Source organism: Fukomys damarensis, unplaced genomic scaffold (genome assembly GCF_012274545.1).
Source record: "Fukomys damarensis isolate Sample0158 unplaced genomic scaffold, DMR_v1.0_HiC HiC_scaffold_15, whole genome shotgun sequence".
Lineage (NCBI taxonomy): Eukaryota > Metazoa > Chordata > Mammalia > Rodentia > Bathyergidae > Fukomys > Fukomys damarensis.
In genome coordinates, this window is record NW_022900927.1 from 9,043,006 (window position 1) to 9,062,932 (window position 19,927).

The 19,927-nt window shown below is 36.8% G+C and overlaps 1 pseudogene; it reads right to left on the bottom strand.

The window, feature by feature from the left end:
• Positions 1–317: 317 nt before the first annotated feature.
• Positions 318–1,633, bottom strand: LOC104872215 (annotated as a pseudogene).
• Positions 1,634–19,927: the final 18,294 nt, after the last annotated feature.

Sequence of the window (19,927 nt, forward strand, 5' to 3'; positions counted from 1 at the left end):
GTCTTTGTAAATACGGAGGGGTGGAGGGGGTGAAGGGAGGGCAGGGGCATGGGGAAAAATGAGAATCAAGATACATCATGTAAAGGTACAAAATCCCGATGACGAATGTAACTGTACTATATACCTAAAATATATATACCAATAAACTTAAAAAAATGTATGTGGATAACAAGTAGACAAGTTAAAACAACAAAGAACTGTCCTTTTTTACAGATGAACATTGAAGTGGACCTAATTCAGTTTTCTTTTTAAAAGCCTCCAAAGACAAAAAGCAGCTTAAAATCTAAGATGAAGTAGAACAAAAATTGTTCACTAAACTACTCGTGCTCAGCACCATTTTTCTGATGTTTTGATGCAGGTTCTTCTTCGTCTCTTCTCTTGCTCTTCTTGCTGGCCCAGCTGCACCATTTTCATTGCATTCTTCATCACTGTCAAATTTTGTTTTCTTGCCCTGAAATTTTATTTTTCCTTTACCAGATCCAAGCTGGGAAGCTTTGTTTCTTTTTGCTTTTCCTTTAAACTTGTGACCTTTTGGTTTCTATTTGTTTAGAGATTCTTGTTGATCTATGATTTTTTTTCAAAGCTTCTTTTTCCACCTCTCCTTCCAGTACTTCCCATGCCACTTCCTTGTTCCTTAATTGTAGGCTACCATTGTTTGTATCTTTGGCTTTGTCAAGTGCTTCCTTGTCTTTTTCTTTAAATAGAGGTACTCTCTCTTTTGCTCCTCTGACAAGGTCTATCCATTTTCTTTCACCATGATTTGAGAAAAGGTTGTGCCAATCTTCTCTACAGGTCTGATCTCTAAGTCACCTGAGAACTTCAGCAAGCATCCAATAATTTCTTCTAGAGAGGACATTTTGGCATCTGCTGCTAACCTGCTTTTCTTTGTGCTCTTCTTTAGCTTTTAATTTACTTTCCACTTTATTTTGGTTTCTTTCTTCATTTTTCTTTGTAAAATAATCTTACTTAAAAAGTATTAGCAGGTCTATGCCTTTATACTTCTGGACCAGAGTTTCTACAGACTTCTTAGCAGATTCAGTACTATCAAACACAGCAAACACTGATCCCTTAAATGCTTTGTATGATGTTTTTCTCATCTGGATAGTTAGTACTTGACTTTTTTCTTCTAGCCATTCTTTGATATCAAAGGTTACATCTGTTGAGAAGCCTTTAATATAAACAGATCTGTTTTTTACATCATTTTTATACTGATCAGTTACTTTAGGGAGGGGTTTGTTTGGAGTTTGTGTGTGTGTGTGTGTGTGTGTGTGTGCGCGCGTGTGTGCGTGCTGGGGATTGAAATCAGGACCTTGCAGTTGTGAGGCAGGCATGGCACCATTGAGTTAAATCCCCCACCCGGAGATCTTCTGATTTCAGTTTTATCTTCACTGATTTCCATTTCTGCTTTAGATTTGCTCAGTGTTTCCATTATTACATTAAAGTCTGTTGTTAGGCAATTGAACCTGTTGAATTTTGTCCTTATTTCCAAGGGTACCCAGGCTTCATCTAATTTGATCTGTTCCTTTAAAAATTTTTCCCATGGCAAATTGAAGTCTTCAAAATAATACTCAATTTGATTACAGATTTTGGCCTCCAGAGAAAGTAGTTGTTCAATATCAACATTTTCAGCCATTGTGGCTAATCTTTACGGCTGTGACTTGCAAGCGTGCCACAGGTTCACTAACAGTGATGGAGACCTCCCCACTTTTCAACACAGCTGTCCTAATGTGCTCCTATCCCACAAGTTTTGGTATGTTGTACTGCCATTGTCATTTGATTCTAGGAACTTTTAAATTTATTCCCTGATTTATTCTGTGACCCTTTGATTATTCAGGAATACACTATTTAATCTCCATGTGTTTGCATAGTTTCTATGATTTTTTAGTTTCATTCCGTTGTGATCTGATAGGATACAGGATAATATTTAAATTCTTTTGTATTTACGCATGCTTTTTGGCTAGGGTATGATCTCTTTTGAAGAAGACTGCTGAGAGCAAGATGGCTTCTGCTCTTGTTGGATGAAACACTATAAATATCTGTTAGTTCCATTTGTTCAGTGGTATCTTTCAACTGTATTTTTGTTGTTGTTGTTTAATTTGTGCTTAATCTATTTGTGAGAGTATTAACATTTCCTACTATGATTGTATTACTCTCTGTCTATCCTTTTACATAAAGTGGATTTTGTTTTATGAAATGGGTATATTGACATTTTATGCACTGACACACTCTTACACACCACACACACACACACACACACATACACATACACAATTGTTATTTCTTCCTGCTGAATTGTTCTCTTTTCCAGTGCTGCTTTACTACTTCTCTGCTTTGCTACCTTCTGCCTGCAATGAACTGTTACTCCTCTGTGATGCCCCTCTACCATGCTACCCTGCCTTGGAGTCAGCCAACTATAAACTGAAATTGCTACAAACTGTGAGCTACAATAAACCACTCCTTTGGGTATTTTTGTCTCAGCAATGAGAAATGTAACTAAGACATATAGTGAGCTTCTTTTGTCTCTTTTGATCAGTTTTTCCTTGAAGTCCACTATGTTGTGGCATAGCTAGTCCTGTGTGCTTTCAGGCTTGGTCACATGGAATATTAATTTTCAGTTCTTTTACTTTAAGTCTGTTTGTTTCTTTGTAAATGAGGTATGGTCTCTTGCAGTTCATTTTGTTTTTTTGATGAAATCTGCCAGTCTCTGTGTTCGTTGAGTGTTACTGTTGATACCTATTATTGTCTTATTTTTTCAGTGGTGATTCCTTTCTATTTTTCTTTTGTTTAGCTACTCTCCTAGTTAGATGCAGTCTTCCCTTTTGGCTATTTTGTGATTTTTTCAGTGTCTCTGTTTAGAATTCCTTAAGTATTTTCTGCATTGCTGGTTTGGTGGTCATGAATTTCTTTAGAATCTCTGTATTATCAAAGGTTTTATTTTTCCATCAATTTTGAAGTGTAATTTTGCAGAATATAGTAATCTGGATTAGCAACTGTTTTCTTTTAATGCTTACAAAACTTCACTCCATGTACTTTGAGGTTTGTGTTGACAAATTGGCTGTTAGGCTGATAGGCTTGCCTTTGAAGTTACTTGATATTTTTATTTTATTTAGCTTTTAGTATTGTTTTTGTTCTGAATTTCTGAGATTTTGACTATGATGTGCCCTCCCTTCACCCCCTCTTCCCTTCCCCATTTGCAAACACTTTATTTCCAAATTTTCATTTTGTCATAGTTTTTTCTTTTCCCTTATTAACTTTCCCCTACCCTTCCTATTTTCCCTACACCTTTAACCCTTTTCTTCCTATTTCACATGGTCAATTATCTCATTAGGATCTTATGTACTATTATAGTTTTTCCCACCAGAGAAACTATTCAGTATTTACACATGTGTGACTTATTTATTTCACTTAGGAGTGTATCCTCAATATGTATCCATTTTCCTATGAATGAATCTAATTTCTCATTCTTTATGGCTGAGTAGTATTCCATTTTATAGAAAAACCACATCTTCTTTATCTAATTTCCAACTGATGGGCAAATGGGCTGTTTCCAAGATTTAGCTATTACAAACTGTGCTGCTCTAAACATGGGTGCACATATATCACTGTGGTATGATTCCTTTAATTCTTTTGGAAAGTTACCCAGCAGGGGGATGGCTGGGTCAAATGGAACCTCTAGTCCCAGCTCTTTGAGGTATCTCCATATTGATTTCCATAGTGGTCGCACCAGTCTGCACTCCCACTAACAATGGAGAGAGGTTCCTTTCTCCCCACAGCCCTGCTAACATTTGTTATTGGTTCATTTCTTGATATCAGTCATTCTTTGTTGAATCTCAGTGTTGTTTTCATCTGCATCTCTGGAATGACCAGTGATATGGAACATTTTTCATATATTTGCTTGCTGCTTTTACTTCTTTGTCTGAGAAATGTCTATTCATTTCAGATGCCCATTTTTGAATTAGGTCTTTATATTTGGGGGAGGCTGATTGTTTTGAATTCTTTATATATTCTAGATAGTAGTCCTTTGAGGAGCAGCTGGTAAAAATTTTTTCCCACATTGTAGGTTGTCTCTTAGTTCTATTGATGGTTTCTTTTGCAGTACAGAAGCTTTTTAATAAGATGAGATCCCAGTTGTTGATTCTTTCTGCTAGTTCCCATGCTACTGAGGATTTGTTCATAAAGCCTTTTCCTATGCCAGTGTCTTCAAGAGTTCTGCCTAACTTATCTTCTATTGTGCAGTACTTGGGAGCTTAGAAAAGGCCGGCTGAATCTCCCTTTATGACGGAGGGGTTACATTGCAGAGAAAGTTCATTTTTTGTCCAAAGTCCTAGTCCTAGTTCAGTGTTCTTAAATTCCCATTAGTACGGCCGACTAGCCGACTGTGTCATGGTCCTTCCGCTAGCTAGCTGCCTCACTCATAGGCTAACTCTTCAGTGTTTACATAGGTATTTATTTCAATCTCTATATTTAGAAAAATTTCTGCAATTACTTTGGTGAATCAATTTTTTATTCTTTTAGCATCCTTTGCCCACCCTTCAATGACTACTCTAATTCTTAGGTTACTTCTTTTACAGTCATGAAGGAGCTACTGAATCAATCTCCTGTGATGGCTTGTTGTTTCCTTGATTGTGGCTGAGTAAAGAGAGCACTTACTCATTGTTCTACTACATCATTCTTGTTCTCAAGCTCTGGTATCCTCCCCTTTGATTAGTTATATTTATTGACATGACTTTCAACTGTGTTTTCCATTTCCAAAATTTCTACTTGGCTCCTTTTCGTAATCTCTGTCTCTACTAAAGTGGTTATTTGTATCCTGCATTGTCTTTTATTTAAATTCAGCTGTTTGTTTGTATCTTCTTTATGTTCCTTGAACAGCTTATTAAATAATTTATCTGCTTATTTACATTGAGCTCATTAAATATCTTAGCAATTGCTTCATACATTTTCTGATTCATTTCTTCTTTGGTGTCATAAAACGTTTTAATCATTTGGTTTTTGAGATCTGTGCCTGAAATTGTCTTCACTTCAGTGTCAGTCTGATCAACTTTTGGATAATTGTGAATTTTTAGGCATGTTATTGCCTTGTTTTTTCATAATCCCTGTGCTTTTCTGTTGACTGTTGTAGAACAGTTGGGCTAGAAAGCTCTACCAGTATTTAATCTTATTTAAAATATTGTTTTACTTATATTTAATTAAAATAAAATTTTTATTTCCTTGGTAAATATTTGTAGTACATAATGATTATATTCCTCTTAATAGTTATGCATAAAAGGTAACAGATTGAAAGGGAGAGAAAAATAAATACAGATTAATAAGTATAATTTTTAAAATAAGGAGGAGCCACAAGATAGAAAATGGTATGAAGGGGGAGGTAATGAAAGTAAGGAAAAGAGGAGTTTGTAGATGGAAGGGGAGGTAAGACATTGTATCCAACTATTGAACTGACAGTCAAGCAAGGTTATAACACCAAAAACTGACTTCTGAAGTGGACATATATGATTAAATTACATGGAATGTTTTATAATCAGCAGTAGAAAATTCATACACATAGCTATAACCATACACACAAATATGCAAAATCCTGTCATTCACAAAGTCAAAGAAGTAAAAGACGAAAACACACACAAGGGGAAAAAAAGCACAAAGCAAAAAAAAAAAATACCATGGATGCCATACTCTGGAGCCTGTGGTGTTTTCAGCATGCTGGCAGGTCCCCTGTGCTCCTCCCACTGACCGGTAGCAACCGCAGGTTCCGTGTTGAGTTTCTGCCACAGGCTTTGTTATTTTCTCCCTCCAGTTTATCTCCCTCAGTCTTTTCTGTCCTTCATTTACATTTATGTTCAAGTTCTGTCCAGCTTTTTTTCTGGCTGGCACCTTTAGTGGTCCCGGTAGTCAAGTAAGAGGCTGTATCCTTGCTTGTCTAGGATATTAGTTGTTTCTCGGTGCTGGTTGGAAATATCCTATACAGGCATTGATCTGGATTTTTTTCCACCCTCTATAATCTCCTATATTAATTGTTCAGCTTCACAAAGGATCTCTTTCCAGGCTGCAAATCCAGTGGTGTTTAAGGCTCAGCTGACAAGAGTCTTTCTGTGTGGAATTCAGTAATATTTTGAGGGTGGCAAAAGGGAGCCCACATGGGCATAGACCTCAGTGGCATTTTGGGGGTGATAGAAGAGTGCCTGCTCTGGCAGTGCTCCAATGTCTTTTCTCCACCTCCAGATCTCAGTGGTCAAAGATACTACAAGCCCCTGCAATTCTCGTGAATTTGATTCCTCGATGCCTGGTTCCAGATCCCTTACCAGGACCATGCCCTTCTCTCCTTGCTGTCCCTAGTGTTTGCTGGTCCTAACTCAGTCACTGCCCCCTGAGTGTTTCTCTGGCTTGTACTTTCCTTAGTGTCTTGATCTGAGGAGGAGGACAACTGAATATAGAAAAAGTTTGAAGCAGTTTTTTCTCTGGTTGGGAGTGAGAAGATAAGGTGGAACCTGAAGGTGGTAATGCACCAAAGTGTGATCTTTTTCTTTTTTCAAGTTGGGAGCTGCTAGAAAATAGCAGGGTAATTGTAGGATGATTCAGCTGGGAGAGTTTGATGACATTGTAGGAAAGGGAGAGAAGAAGCCAGGCTTGAGGTTAGCAAAAGAGACTGCACATGTGTGGGAGGGCCCTTCCTCAGGAGGAAAAAGCTTTTTCTCCATGGACTTGTAGAGAACAGTGCAGGTACAGGTTCTTCTGTACAGAGAGGTTGTAAAGATGAGCCTTCTCTCTTGTAGAGTCTCAGTGAAATATGAAGCAATGTCATTAGCCAAGAGTGAAGGTGATGGCTGAGGAAGGGATTGAGGTTAGAAGAAGGTGATAAAATGGGAAGTGGGCCCATTAGAGAAGTAGAATAGGATTTATGGGTCTTATTGAGTATCCATTGGTGATCTGTGATGGGAATTTAGGGTATAAAAAGTAAGTTTATACATATGACTTTCCCTACCAATGTTCAGATGCCAGTGCATATGTGAAGAAGGTAGATTAGCAGTTGGAATTTTCCTGGGAAGATAATATGAAGTGATAAAGAATAAGGAAACTGATTGTCTTTGGAAAGGGTGTTACTGAAATGGTGGACCATGGGAGATAGGCTAGACAAGGGAAGAGATAATGCAGGTAGAGGCTAACTGTTAATGAGAAAATATTTCTGTTTTCTCAGTGTAGTGATGGTATTGTTAAAACTAAATAAAAGCTACATAAATACATAGTGATCTGATAAATGGAAAGTGTGATGTTTGAAATTAATTTGAAAAGTAATTCATTGTCTAATGTTGATGAAATGTAAAATGGAACCATGAGAATGGGTGGTTAATAGAGTAAAGAAAGAGAAAGATCACTGGCGATGCAGAGGTCAAAGAACTGATAGGCTTTCTATGTAGATCTCTGTGAAATAATTCTTAATCCAACTTCATTATTCATCATCATCTCATTCCAAATTTTTCTCAGTGCATCTTTCTCCTCATATTCTCTTGATTGGCTTCAGGTCTTTCTGATGGTTTTTCATTCTGTCTAGAATACTCTCACTTCATTGCATCCCTTCTCAGTAATCATGTAGGTACCTGGAGGAGGAGCATTTCAGGCAGAGGGAGTAGCTAGTGCAAAGAACTCAAGAGGGAAGACAGAGTAGATAGCGAGATGCTCGTTAGTGGGAGTTTATGTAGTACGTTCAGGTCAAAATACAGCAAGGAGGCAGTGTGACTGGAGAGGTGTGAACAACAAAGAGTAGACTAAGAGATAAGAACAGATAATAAAGGGTATATATCATTATAAAGTCTTTGGCTTTTCCTTAGAGAAGGAAAACTGGGTAGAGACATGATGTATTTATATTCTTAAAAGGTCTCTGTGGCTATTACATTTAGAATGGTTTAAAATGTGAATATTGGAAGGGAAAAGTCCAGTTAGGAGACTAACATGACAAACCACAGAAGAGATAATAGTGACTTAGTCCATGGTTGTAGCAGATGAATAGAGAGAAAAATTCTGGGTGTATTTTAAAGATAGAGCCTAATCAATTTACCAACAAAATAATGGTGATAGGAGACAGAGATGATATGAGGTGGAGGTTCAGTGATGACCTGAAGGTTTTGGTGTGGGCTTTTGTTTGGAGGAATGGAATCATTACCTGGGACAGGGAAATCTGTGGGTGAGTTAGAATTTCACAGGGGACATGAGAAGTTAAATTTTAGACATGTTGAGTTCGTAATGACAATGAGCTTCATAGGTGGAGATGTGGAATAGGTAATTGTATATATAAACTTGGATTTCAGGAGAGGATCCTAGGCATAGAGTTGGACTTTTGGAAATCATTTACATTTGGATGGTATTTAAACCCTGAGACTGGTTGAAGTTGCAAGGAAATGAATATGCACAGACAAAATAAGAGGACCAGTGACTGAGATCTGAGGCTCTTCAATGTTGTGAGGTCCAAAGGGACATAAGGAACCAGCGAAAGAGACTCATAAGAATCAACTTTTGAGATGAAAGGAACACCAAGGTTTGTGTCCTGGAAGCCAAGGAAGAAATGAATAAAAAAGGAGGGAGTGAACAACTGGGTCAGTGCTGATAGTAATATAGTAAGACAGAACCTAGAAATAACTTTTGGTTCTAACAATATGTAGAAGACTCTGACAAGAACAATGTCAGTGGAGTGATGGCTGTGTAAGTCCTACTCGACTAGCTTTGAGAGTATCAGAGGAGGGAGATTGGGAAGTGGCATGTAGTTTTACTGGAAAACTAGTAAAGCAGAGGGTAGCAGAGAAAGGGACAGTATTTGTAGGGGAGATGAGGTCCTAATGAGAGTGCTAATTGTAATGTTCCTGCAGAATAAAATGGTATCAAAAGGAGACCTTTAGAAGAAAGAAACTTCAAAAAGGATCTAGGTTTCAAAAGTAGGAACTGCCTTTTATGTAGGAGTACAGAGAGCTATGTATAGTGCATGTGAGACTGCAAGGTATGGGCACAGATGCTGGCAAGTAAGTAAATATGGTAGAGGAAGTCTGGAGAAAGTCCTTAAAATTTCTTCATGTAACAAGGAAATCAGCTAAGAGAGAGGATAGCTTAGTGGTACCGCCAAATCTTTATATATTTATTGAAGTTGGTTTGATTTGGCTGCTGCTGAGAAAAGTATGATAAAATCTCAGTGTGAGAGGATTTGCTAAATTGTTTGTATATAGTTCTGTCAAACTTTGTTTCATATATTTTGGAGTTATTTTATTTATTGGAAAACTAGTAAATCAAAGGGGAGCTAAAGGTAGTGCTAATAGTTACATATAAGTTAAGATTTGTTTGGTATCTCCACGGAATTTAACTTTTTGTCGTTGCACAGAAAACCTCTTTAACTTTCCTGATACTTTTGTGCTTTGAGTCCTTTTGCTACACCACCCTTCTTTTGAGTAATATTCATATTTGTGCTAATAATCTTTTTATGTCCTTATGTTTTGGGATACCTCTTATCAGTGGTACCTAGATGAATTTTAGTTTTGTAAATTCAATCTGGCAATCACTGTCATACATTTATCCTAATCCCTGATATAGTTTGGATTATTTCTTATGTATTTCTGGCAACTTGCCCCACATTTTAAGCTCCTATTATGGTGAAGATTTTATCACTTTTTTTCTGGTTAGCACTTTTTTAATATCCTGGAAGTGTTTGGTTAATGTCTAGTCTTATGAGTTTTGCCTCACTCAGGATTCAATGAGAAGATTTGCTTTTCTAGCTCCCCTTTTTTCCTGAGCTGAAGCAATGTGACTTGGACTTTCCTAATTAGATTCATCCCTGAAAAGTTTCTGTTGCTTAGTCCCTGGAAGACTTGGAAGAACCATTTACTGGTGATGATGGAAACATGAGAATCTAGCTTTCCAAGATGGCAGGAGGTGCATGAATATTTCCCCTACTCAGTGGCTGTAACATCTAATAGCAGCGTGGTGGCCTCTTTATATCAGACCAGTTCTGGTGGCCTGCCAAAAGAATCTGAGCTGTCTCAAATCCTTTCATAGAGATGTCTTGCTATTCACCAAAATCCATGCTATTCTCTTGCTTCTGAGAGTACAAGAAGGCAACATTTCGAAAATGTCATCTGGAAGTCAACTTTGGAGTTTTTGTCCATGTGAGTGAGTTCTAGCCAACAAGGCATGCATCACTTCCAAGTCTGACCTACAAACACCCCCTACATTCTCACCTCCATACTTTCTTCTTAAAAAAAGGATAATCTAGGTGACCTTGGAAGCTCGATGTTAAAAATTAGAATTTCTATATACCTGGGTCCCAGTGTGGAAATGGCCACACTTCCCTTCCCATTTAAGCAATTTGAAATGTTTAGATTGATTTATTTCATCACTGGATCTGGGTTGGGATCTGGAATCTGTACTTCTGCAATTTTCCAGATGGTATAGAGTCTTTGTGTTGTACGGCCCAGCATTTGGAAGCCATAGACCTAGAAAGAGTAGGAATTTAACAAATGCTGGCAGGGCTGTGGGGAAAGAGCTGCTGGTGGGAGTGTAGACTGGCGCAACCCCAGCATAAATCAGTATGGAGATACCTCAAAAAAGTAGGATTGGAAGTCCCATTTGATCAGCTATTCCCCTGCTGGGTATCTTCCCTAAAGAATTAAAAGGACCATACCATAGTGAAATATGTGCACCCATGTTCATAGCAGCACAATTTGTAGTAGCTAAAACTTGGAAGCAGCCCAACTGCCCATCAATGGGACACTGGATAGAGAAAATGTGGTTCTTTTATAAAATGGAGGACTACTCATCCATAAAGAATGAGATATTAGAGACATTTATAGCTAAATGGATGCACATTGAGGTCATACTCATAAGTTGTATAAATAGGATACATATGTGTAAATTCCAAATAGTTTCTCTAGTGTGAGACACTGAAAGTGTAAATAAGAACTAACAGGTATAATAAATAATATAAAACAGGAAGAAAAGGGACAAAGAGGAAGGTGAAACAGAAGGGGTAGGGGAGAGGAAAGAAGGGAATGGAATTAATATGAGAAAATGAAAGATAATGGAAACAAAATCTTTGTAGATTGGGAGGGAGAGAGAGGTTGAAGGAAGGTCTGGGAAATGGGGGAAAAATAAGAACCAAGATTGATTATGTAAAGGTACAAATTTCCAACAATGAATGTCATTATGTTGCATATATTAAAGGCAAAAATAAAATTAATTAAAACAACTTTTAAAGAAGAGGCATAATAAAAAGGTATCAACTTTGTGAGTTCTGTCTATATAAATAAAAACATAAAACTTAGCATCTAAAAAAGAGGTAAGGAGTTATAGACTAGCTAGAAATATTGTGAGACATTTGCAAGTGTATCACAGTGAGGGCTCACAGAGAAACAGATTTACTATAAGATATATAAATATATAAAGTTTTAAAAGGTAGGCTTACAGTGGCTGATGCACAGTCAGATATGGAACAGTGCGAAAGGCCTGATGGGATGCTAAAGATCTGAAGGACCCAGTCAAAGGCTGAAGGCCTGGAGCTCACTGTAGTGTCCTTATAAGGAGGCCAGATAACCTGTGCTAGAAGGCCAAAGAGTCTATGCTGTAAGTGAGGAGACAGTGTCCAAGTTGAAGATGAAGACTAGAGCTCCTCCAAAGAAGCAGAAGCAAGCCTTTCTTCTTCACCCCCCTTTTTTTCTTTTTATTGAATTTATTGGTACATTCTAGGGATACAGTACAGTTACATTCATTACTGGGATCTTGTACCTTTACATGACAGGTCTTGGTTCTCATTTTTTCCCCTTGTCCCTGCCCTTCCTTTCTTCATTCCCCTTTTATTCCATTCAGTAAATAAGCCTATTGGTTGGTGCCTCTTGTACCCAGGGTGGGTCTTTTGTCTTCAGTAAATCTATTCAGGCATACTCAGATATATGCTAATCCTATTAGTTGAACTACAGCAAGATGAACCAGCTGAGGTCCTGTTTTGAGCCAAACTAGGAGGTTTATAAGACTCTTCTTTAAACATAATCCTTAGGCTTTCTGAAGCCATCTGCCAATTGGGAAATCTGAAACAAATGTTTTAAAAGTAACATATCTTTAGATGACATGCTTCTCAAGGAGAAAGGTAAAGGTGGAGTGAACCCATCACTTTCCCTGACATGAGAGGATTAGCAATGGGTTTTCTTTTTAGATGAAATTCTGGGGAAATCCCAAAATCCAGCCCAGTGCACATATCTCTTGCACCCAGTGAATAGATGACTAGGTGTTTTTTTCTGTACACTAAAGCAGTTATTCTTGACCTGTTTGGGACTCTGATAAAAGCTACAGACCCTCTTTGTAGATTAGTGGTTCTCCACGGTCATTTGTAATGCCTGGGTATATTATGATAGTCACAATTGGGTCTGTGCTGGGGCGTGTGTCTTCTGCATTAGGGAGATGTAGAAGAGAGCACATGCCCCAGATCTGACTAGAACAGCCCCCTGGTCCTAGAGCTTAGTTCAAGTAAGAGTTGTCCTTGGTAATGAATTAGATTGCCTTGTGGGTAGAGGCCAGGAAGGAGGCTAAACATTCTATGGAACACAGGACAGCTCTCTACGACAAGAATTTTCCATCCCCAAATTTCAGTAGTGCCAAGATCTAAGAAACGCCGCTCTGAATGAACTCATGTCTTTATGACTCAAAATCAAACAGGATTTTAGGGACTTCCTGAGTGCTCACTGGAGTCAGTTGACCCCAGGTCAAAATTTCTTGCTGAAAGTCTCCATCTCATCCTAAGGACAAAAAGCAGATTTTGCTGAGCTTTATTCAAGAAACCCATTAAATTTTAGAGGAGTATCAAAAATGTGTTTAATAGTTTACTAAACACATTTCTTTAATTTGTTTCTCTGAAACAAAGCACACATTTTTACAACTTTCTACTTCATTTTCATATTAATATATATTTTAAGCCAAACATGATAACAGATGTTTTTGATTCATGTATTAATACAGCAAGATGTTGTTTTCAATGGATTATTTGATGTTAACAAAGTTGAGCGAGGCTTCTTTTTAGTAAGTCTTGAGAGGGCCATTTGCGTTTTAAAGGTAGAAGGTCCTATTTTTCCATTAGGAAATTTATTAACACTGGTGAAAGCCATGTGCACATACACAGTCCTATTAGGATTTAGTGAAAACATGTAATCCCTTTTTATTTTATCATGCTTATTCAATATGTGAATACTTGGGGAATGACTTAAATGATAGTTAAATGCATCTCTGATCTATTAAACTGCCAATAAAGCAAAACTGTAACTGTTGCCTCACCAAGGCAGTTAAAAGTCCCAGGAAATGCTGTAAGTTCTTAGGTGGACAAGTGTGCTAATAACTTTCATATAAATCTCACTAATTTGGAATTTATAAAACTTTCTACAGTCTGGGAATTCATTAAAAAGCTGATGATACCAACCCTGCATATATGCTAAAAGGCATATTTTATCAGTCACTCAGCAATGTTCTCTGACTGCAGAAATGTTTTATTAAATACATGCTATTTACTATTTATTGTTCTGGGATTGAAAAGCAGATGGGTTTAAGAAAAATGCACTCCAAGTCATTGAACAATCTACATTTTTAATGCCATTGAATAATATAAATGCCACGTCTTATGCTTTTAACTTTGGTTTGCATGTGGTTTTCATTGAACATGAAGGTATAGCACTTGTACTTTTTTTCTCTATAAATATGGAGCTTAAAATCATAGACATTATGATTATGATTGCCGTTGAAATGTTCATTAATGACTACATTACTGCTTGGCAAGTGAAGATGGAGCACTGAGGCAGTTTGGGTTTTTACCTATTTAGTCATTTGCTCAACAAATGTTAATTTGTTCTAGGCTATGAAGTAGGAATTTGGGTAATAAAATGAATTAAACAAAGATCATCTCAGCGAATCAGTGATTTGGGGTAGGAGACAGGCAGACCATTCATTCTAGAAATACTTATGGAGCTCTTATTATGTTACAGGTAACAATTCTAGGTCCTAGAGATCTGGCAATAGAAAATGAAGTAGTCAGAATCTCTGCCTTCAAGTAATGTGAGCAAACTCACATTGACTGAAGAACGTATTGGGAGAATTTGACAAGGCATAATGAGAGGAGGTCATTCCTGCATGGGAAATACATGAACAGTAATACTAATGGTGTACCCTTTACTTGTTGAATATCTGCTATGTGCTAGATATTGTGATAGGATCATTTATTTCTCCAGTGCCTACTGAAGTAGGTGATACATTTTAAGTTTTACAAATTAGTGATCTGAAGCTTACAGAGACTAGATATTCTTTAGGGCCATAAGCTATAGGAGGTTATGGGCATATGGTGATCATCATAGGTGAATGTTTTGATTAAAAATTAATTTTAATGCAATATGCTCTGTTATTTTGAACACACATATCTCATTATTCTTGTCACTTTCCAAAGCAGTTCTGGAAGTCCTCATTTGTGAATGTATTGAATTGTGCTGTTGTGGCTGTCTCCATGTCCTGAATGGATTATACACATTTACCTTTTATGGTCATTTTGAATTTAGGAAAGGGGCAGAAGTTGCACGGTACCAGATCCAGTACACAACAGGAATGAGAACACACAGGAATATTTTGATGTTGGAGAGCACTCAGCAGCAGCATTCACTATGTTTTTAAATCACACCTAATAAATACATGAAAGAGGACTTCCAAAACTGCTTCAGAAAGTGGCAATAGGGATGGGATAAAAGTACTTGAAGTGAGGGGGAGTGTTTTTAGAGGGATTAATGACAACGTCTTATTAAAATGTAAACATTCACTGTATGTTTTGATCATCTCTCGTATGTATTATTGACTGAATTTAGATAAAATTCTATTTACCTTTAGGCCAAGGTGACTGATTTATTATTGTAGGTATTGAGTAGCTACTGAAAAATTTCTAACAGTGCTTCAAGAAGCTTAATTTGGCACTGTTTCTACAGTATGAATGGCAAGGAAATGGTCAAAAACTGCTGTAACCTTTCACTCCTGTCTATATATTTTCTTTGAGAGCGTTATCTGATTATTTATGGAACAAATTCAGTTTGTCTTCTATATACTAACACTTGATTATATGTAATTTTACACTTTGTGTAGTATCTTGTAGATATGTCTTTGAGAACATTTTCATTTTCTTGAAAATCTGTAGAAAAAATCAGTGCTATTGTCTATCTAGTACCTTATAATATTTTTCATCCATTTCTGAGGAGAGGAGTTCCTTATGACCTGCTCATAGATGACTCCATCTGCCAGATGTGGAAGAGGACACATGCCCCGGGTCTGACTAATTGGAGCACACCAGTCCTCTGGCCCTGTTTAGGTCAGGAAGAGATGTTCCTGGTAATTGTTTGTTCGAACTAAAAGTAAAACCTCTTTCTATCTGAGAGGTTGCTTTGATCACAAAGTACTAAGTTGTAGAGCCCAAGAATTTTCAAATTCAAGCAATTAGAAACACAGAGACAAACATGCAAGACTACTTAATATTCATGTGGCTTAGACAATAGTCTTAGTATCTATTTCTTATTTCAGTCATCTTACCAAATTCCCAAATGATGTAGAGCATGAAAATAGAATTTTGCTGTTAAGTAGAGTGCTGGTATTTGGGCTTTGGATGCCAGGATAATAGAATTTTCCAAGGGAAATTCAGAAAGTCAGGTATATTAGAAGCTTGATGTAGACAACAGAACTTAGATTTCTTGAGAAACAATTTAGAGTGTATAGGTCTTGACTCAGAACACATTTTCTTTCAAGACAGAGAAGCAAATAATATTGCATGAATCAGAAACTCTGTGGAGAAACTTCAGAAATCATGAAATCAAAGTCATGAGTATTACAAAGACAGGCATGAAACTTGATGAGGGATCAGACCCGGACAGGGTTACTAAGCTGGTAAGACTCTCAGAGAAAGCAACAGATGGATGCAGCACTGAGAGTTGAGTCATGCCTGTGTAAAATCACGACCTTTTGACATGCACAGCAGAAGCAGGGGGAAAAACCTACTTGTCAGTTTTCATCTGTTGTCAAGAAACTAAGCAAATATCCTGTCACCTTCACAGGACTGAAAGGTCTCTAAAAAAAATGTTTGCATGAGGTCAGAGACTGTGTCTTTATACCTGGGAGTGGCAAGTAACCAGTAGAATGTCTTCATCTTGCCAAAGAAACAGTAACAGTTTATTCTATTTGTTGTCAAATGCTAAGCAGCTGGCAATACTGTATTTGCTTAGTACTAATTTGTTTCCCTTTTAATTATTGCATCCTACAATCATGCTGTATGCCAATGATTTATATGCTAATGACATATTATTATTCTTAAAATAATTATGGTATGATTACATGTTGAGCCTTAGTTGACTCCAACTACTGTCCTAGAGGCTTACATGTTTTCTGGTCCACACGTCAACCCTGATAGGTTGATGTTGTTATAACAGATTTATAGATGAAACACCCAAGGCTAACAAACATAAGAAAGTTCTCCTGAATTCCACATCTGACACAGAGCTTGAACTCAAACCAGAGCTTCTTGACTCCAAAGTTCATGGTTTTAGTTTGTTACCTTCTACATAAAGACTTTTGTTAGCTTCCCATTGATTCCAGGGTAAACGAAAGTCATACAGAATATATCAAAACTCCCACACAGGGTACTCAAGATTCATAATCTGGTTCTATTTAATTTACAGTATTTATGTGTAATTATTCCTTGGTAGAAACATTCTACTAGGAAGTGGCAGTTGTGAAAATAGAACCTACATGTCCCTGTCATATTTAAAACATCTTTCTCTATCTCTAGTTCAAATCCAGTAGAACCATTACGAATCTTTCTCGGAGAACAGCCTTCCTACAATATTTATTTCACATTTCACTTGCTTTGCTTTCCTTCTTTGTCATCCAGTCACCTAATATCATATATTATAATGGGTTTTCAAGTGCCTAGGAGTTTGGACTACAGTTAAGTAATTCTTGTGGTGGTGTTAAATGAGATCTGGTATTCTATACATACTTCCAGCCAGATAATCTAGAATCTGACTTCATTCCCTGTCCAGTTTAAAACTGATTAATTGAAACAATTGTAGTGAAGATAATTGACATATATACGTAATGAAACACACAAATTTAAATTATATAAGTTTTGGATATTTATATATTCATGAAAATATAGCTGCTACTTCGGTGGAGAAATGAAAATATCAATCATTGTCAAAAAATTTCTTTATGCCTCTTCTCTTTATTCCTTGCCCCCTTCTTCAACTACTTTTTTGCTTTCCTTTAATTTGCATTTCCACTAGTTTTAATTTTTTTAGTTGACATAAAATTTTGAAGAACATCAATATCGTTCTCCAAAAATGGCTGCACTAATTTCCATTCCCATCAACAGTGTGCAATCCTGCCCCTTTCTACTCGTCTTTGTTAACACTTTTGATCTTTCATTCTTTTTTAAGGAAGGAGTAATGTTGGAGTAGTTGTTGGAGGGCCTTGAACATTTAACATTGAACTTCTCTCCTAGCCCTCTTTCATCTTTTTGGCAATATGTGTTATAACAAATATGAGGTGATGTCTTAATGTGGTTTTAATTACATATCCCTGTTTATTAGTGATGATGATCATTTTAAATATACCCATTGGCCATTTATATAACTTATTTTGAGAAATATATATTGAGGTCCTTTGCTCATTTTAAAATTGGGTGATTTATTGTCTTAATGTTGAGTTCAAGTCCAATGTTCAGTTTTTCTTTGATTGACATTTCTGCTCATAACCTTTTCTAAGAATTTTACACAAATGGAATAAAAGAACATAAGCTCTTCAGTCTGAATTCTTTTATAAAACATAATAATTTGGGAATTTATCTACGTTGTAATAAATCAGTAGCTCATTGCTTTATATTCCTAAGTAATATTCCATTGCATGATGTTACGGCTTGTGTTTAAGATGTCCCCACAAAGCCTCATGGGACTGAGGTGGGGCTATTTTGCAGGTGGCTGAATCTAGAGTATATGATGCTGGGATTAATAGCATGTGATCACTAAACCACTACACACGAGTGATTGGTTTGGCACTGCCCTAATCTCTAAGGTAAAAATGGCAAAAAGACACTGTTAAAGTTCCTTGTTTCTTTTGCTGGCATGTGTGCTCCATGTCATTTCTCCTCTGCAACTTCCCTCTGCCATGTGCTGATCTGCCTTGTAGTCAGCCAATTATGGACTGAAACCACTAGAAACCTTGAGCTAAATAAATCCTTTCCCCTTTAATTTCAGGCGTTGGGTATTTTGTCTCAGCAATGAGAGAAAAATAACTAACACACATAGCTATGCTGCAGTTTTCTTTTTCATTCTCCTGTTTATAGACATTGGGTTTTTACAATTTTCATCCATGACACAGATGCTGTATTTGTGTAGAGGTATTCATGTGGTGATATACTGTGATAGTTAATTTTATGTGTCACCTTGACTGGGTTAAGAGATGCCCAGATAGCTAGTTAAAATATATATATTATTTTTGGGTGTAAATGTGAGCGTATTTCTGGAATAGATTAGCATTTGAATCAGGAGACTGAAAAGAGGAGTGCCTTGACTAATGTGAACATATTCCAATATGTTGAAGGCCTGGATAGACCCAAAAAGCAGAAGGGCAAATTTTCTGTCTGACCTGGCATAGCCATCTTCTACCCTCAGAGCTCCAGGTTCTCAAACCTTCTGAATTCAGGATTTAGATCAACACCTTTTTCCTATCCCTGTCACATTTGTAGGCTTTTGTCCTCACACTGGGCAAACCAGTAATTTCTCTGGTTCTCAGGCATTCAGACTTGAATGGATTTGTTACCAGCTTAATGAGTTCTGCTTGTAGACAGAATATTCTTGGACTTCTCAGCCCCCATAGTCACTCATCTGAGCCAACTCTCATTAAAAAAAATCCCTCTTAAATATCTTTGTATACATTCTTGGTTCTTATTGGTTCTGTTTCTCTGGAGAATCCTTTCCTTTTTCTTGGACACCAGAGCAGAATGGTTGGGTCATAAGGTAAGTACATGTTTAAATTTAAAAGAAACTACCAAACTTATTTTTAAAGCCATTGTGCCATATTACACTCTTAACAGCAATGTGTAAGACCCTCATTGTCCCATATACTTTTCTTCTGCTCAGGGAATTGAACCCAGATCCTTCGCACTGAGCTACATCCCTATCCCTTATTTATTTACTGTTTGGAGAGAGAGTCTTATTAAGTCACTATGTCTCCCAGGCCGGACTTGAACTTGCAATCCTTCTGCCTCAGCCTCTTAGAGTGCTGACATTACTCTGTACCACCAGACCCAGCTCAGTTGCTCCATATCCTAGACAACGCTTAATATGGTCAGTACTTTTAATTTAGACATTCTAATAAGTATTAAATACTGTGTGGTTTTTACTTGCATTTCTGTAATGATTAATGATGTTTAATATCTTTTCTATGTGCTTATTTCCAATTGATGTACCTTATTTAATGAAACATCTTTTTAATCTTTTATCATTTTAAAATATGTAGGTATGTTTTTGATAGAGTTCAATTTATGCACTTATTGTTTTAGAAATTATTCTTTTGGCAACATATCTAAGAAAATTTTGCTTAACTCAAAAAGATTTCTTTCTGTATTTTTTCTTTATTATATTTTAGTTATACATTGATGACTGTGGTCCATTTTGAGTGAATTTTTGTGTATGGTGAGAGATATGGGTGCCAGTTCATTTTTAAAATGTAAGTATGCAATTCTTACATTATTATTTTTTGGACACTATCTTTTCTGTGCCTCAAAGGAAAGTTTTGATTATAAGACATCAGTTTTCCATGTGTATATGAGTATATTTCTAGCCTGTTTTTCCTCTATTCTGTGTATCAATCAGTTTGTCTGTATTCTTACTAATAGCAT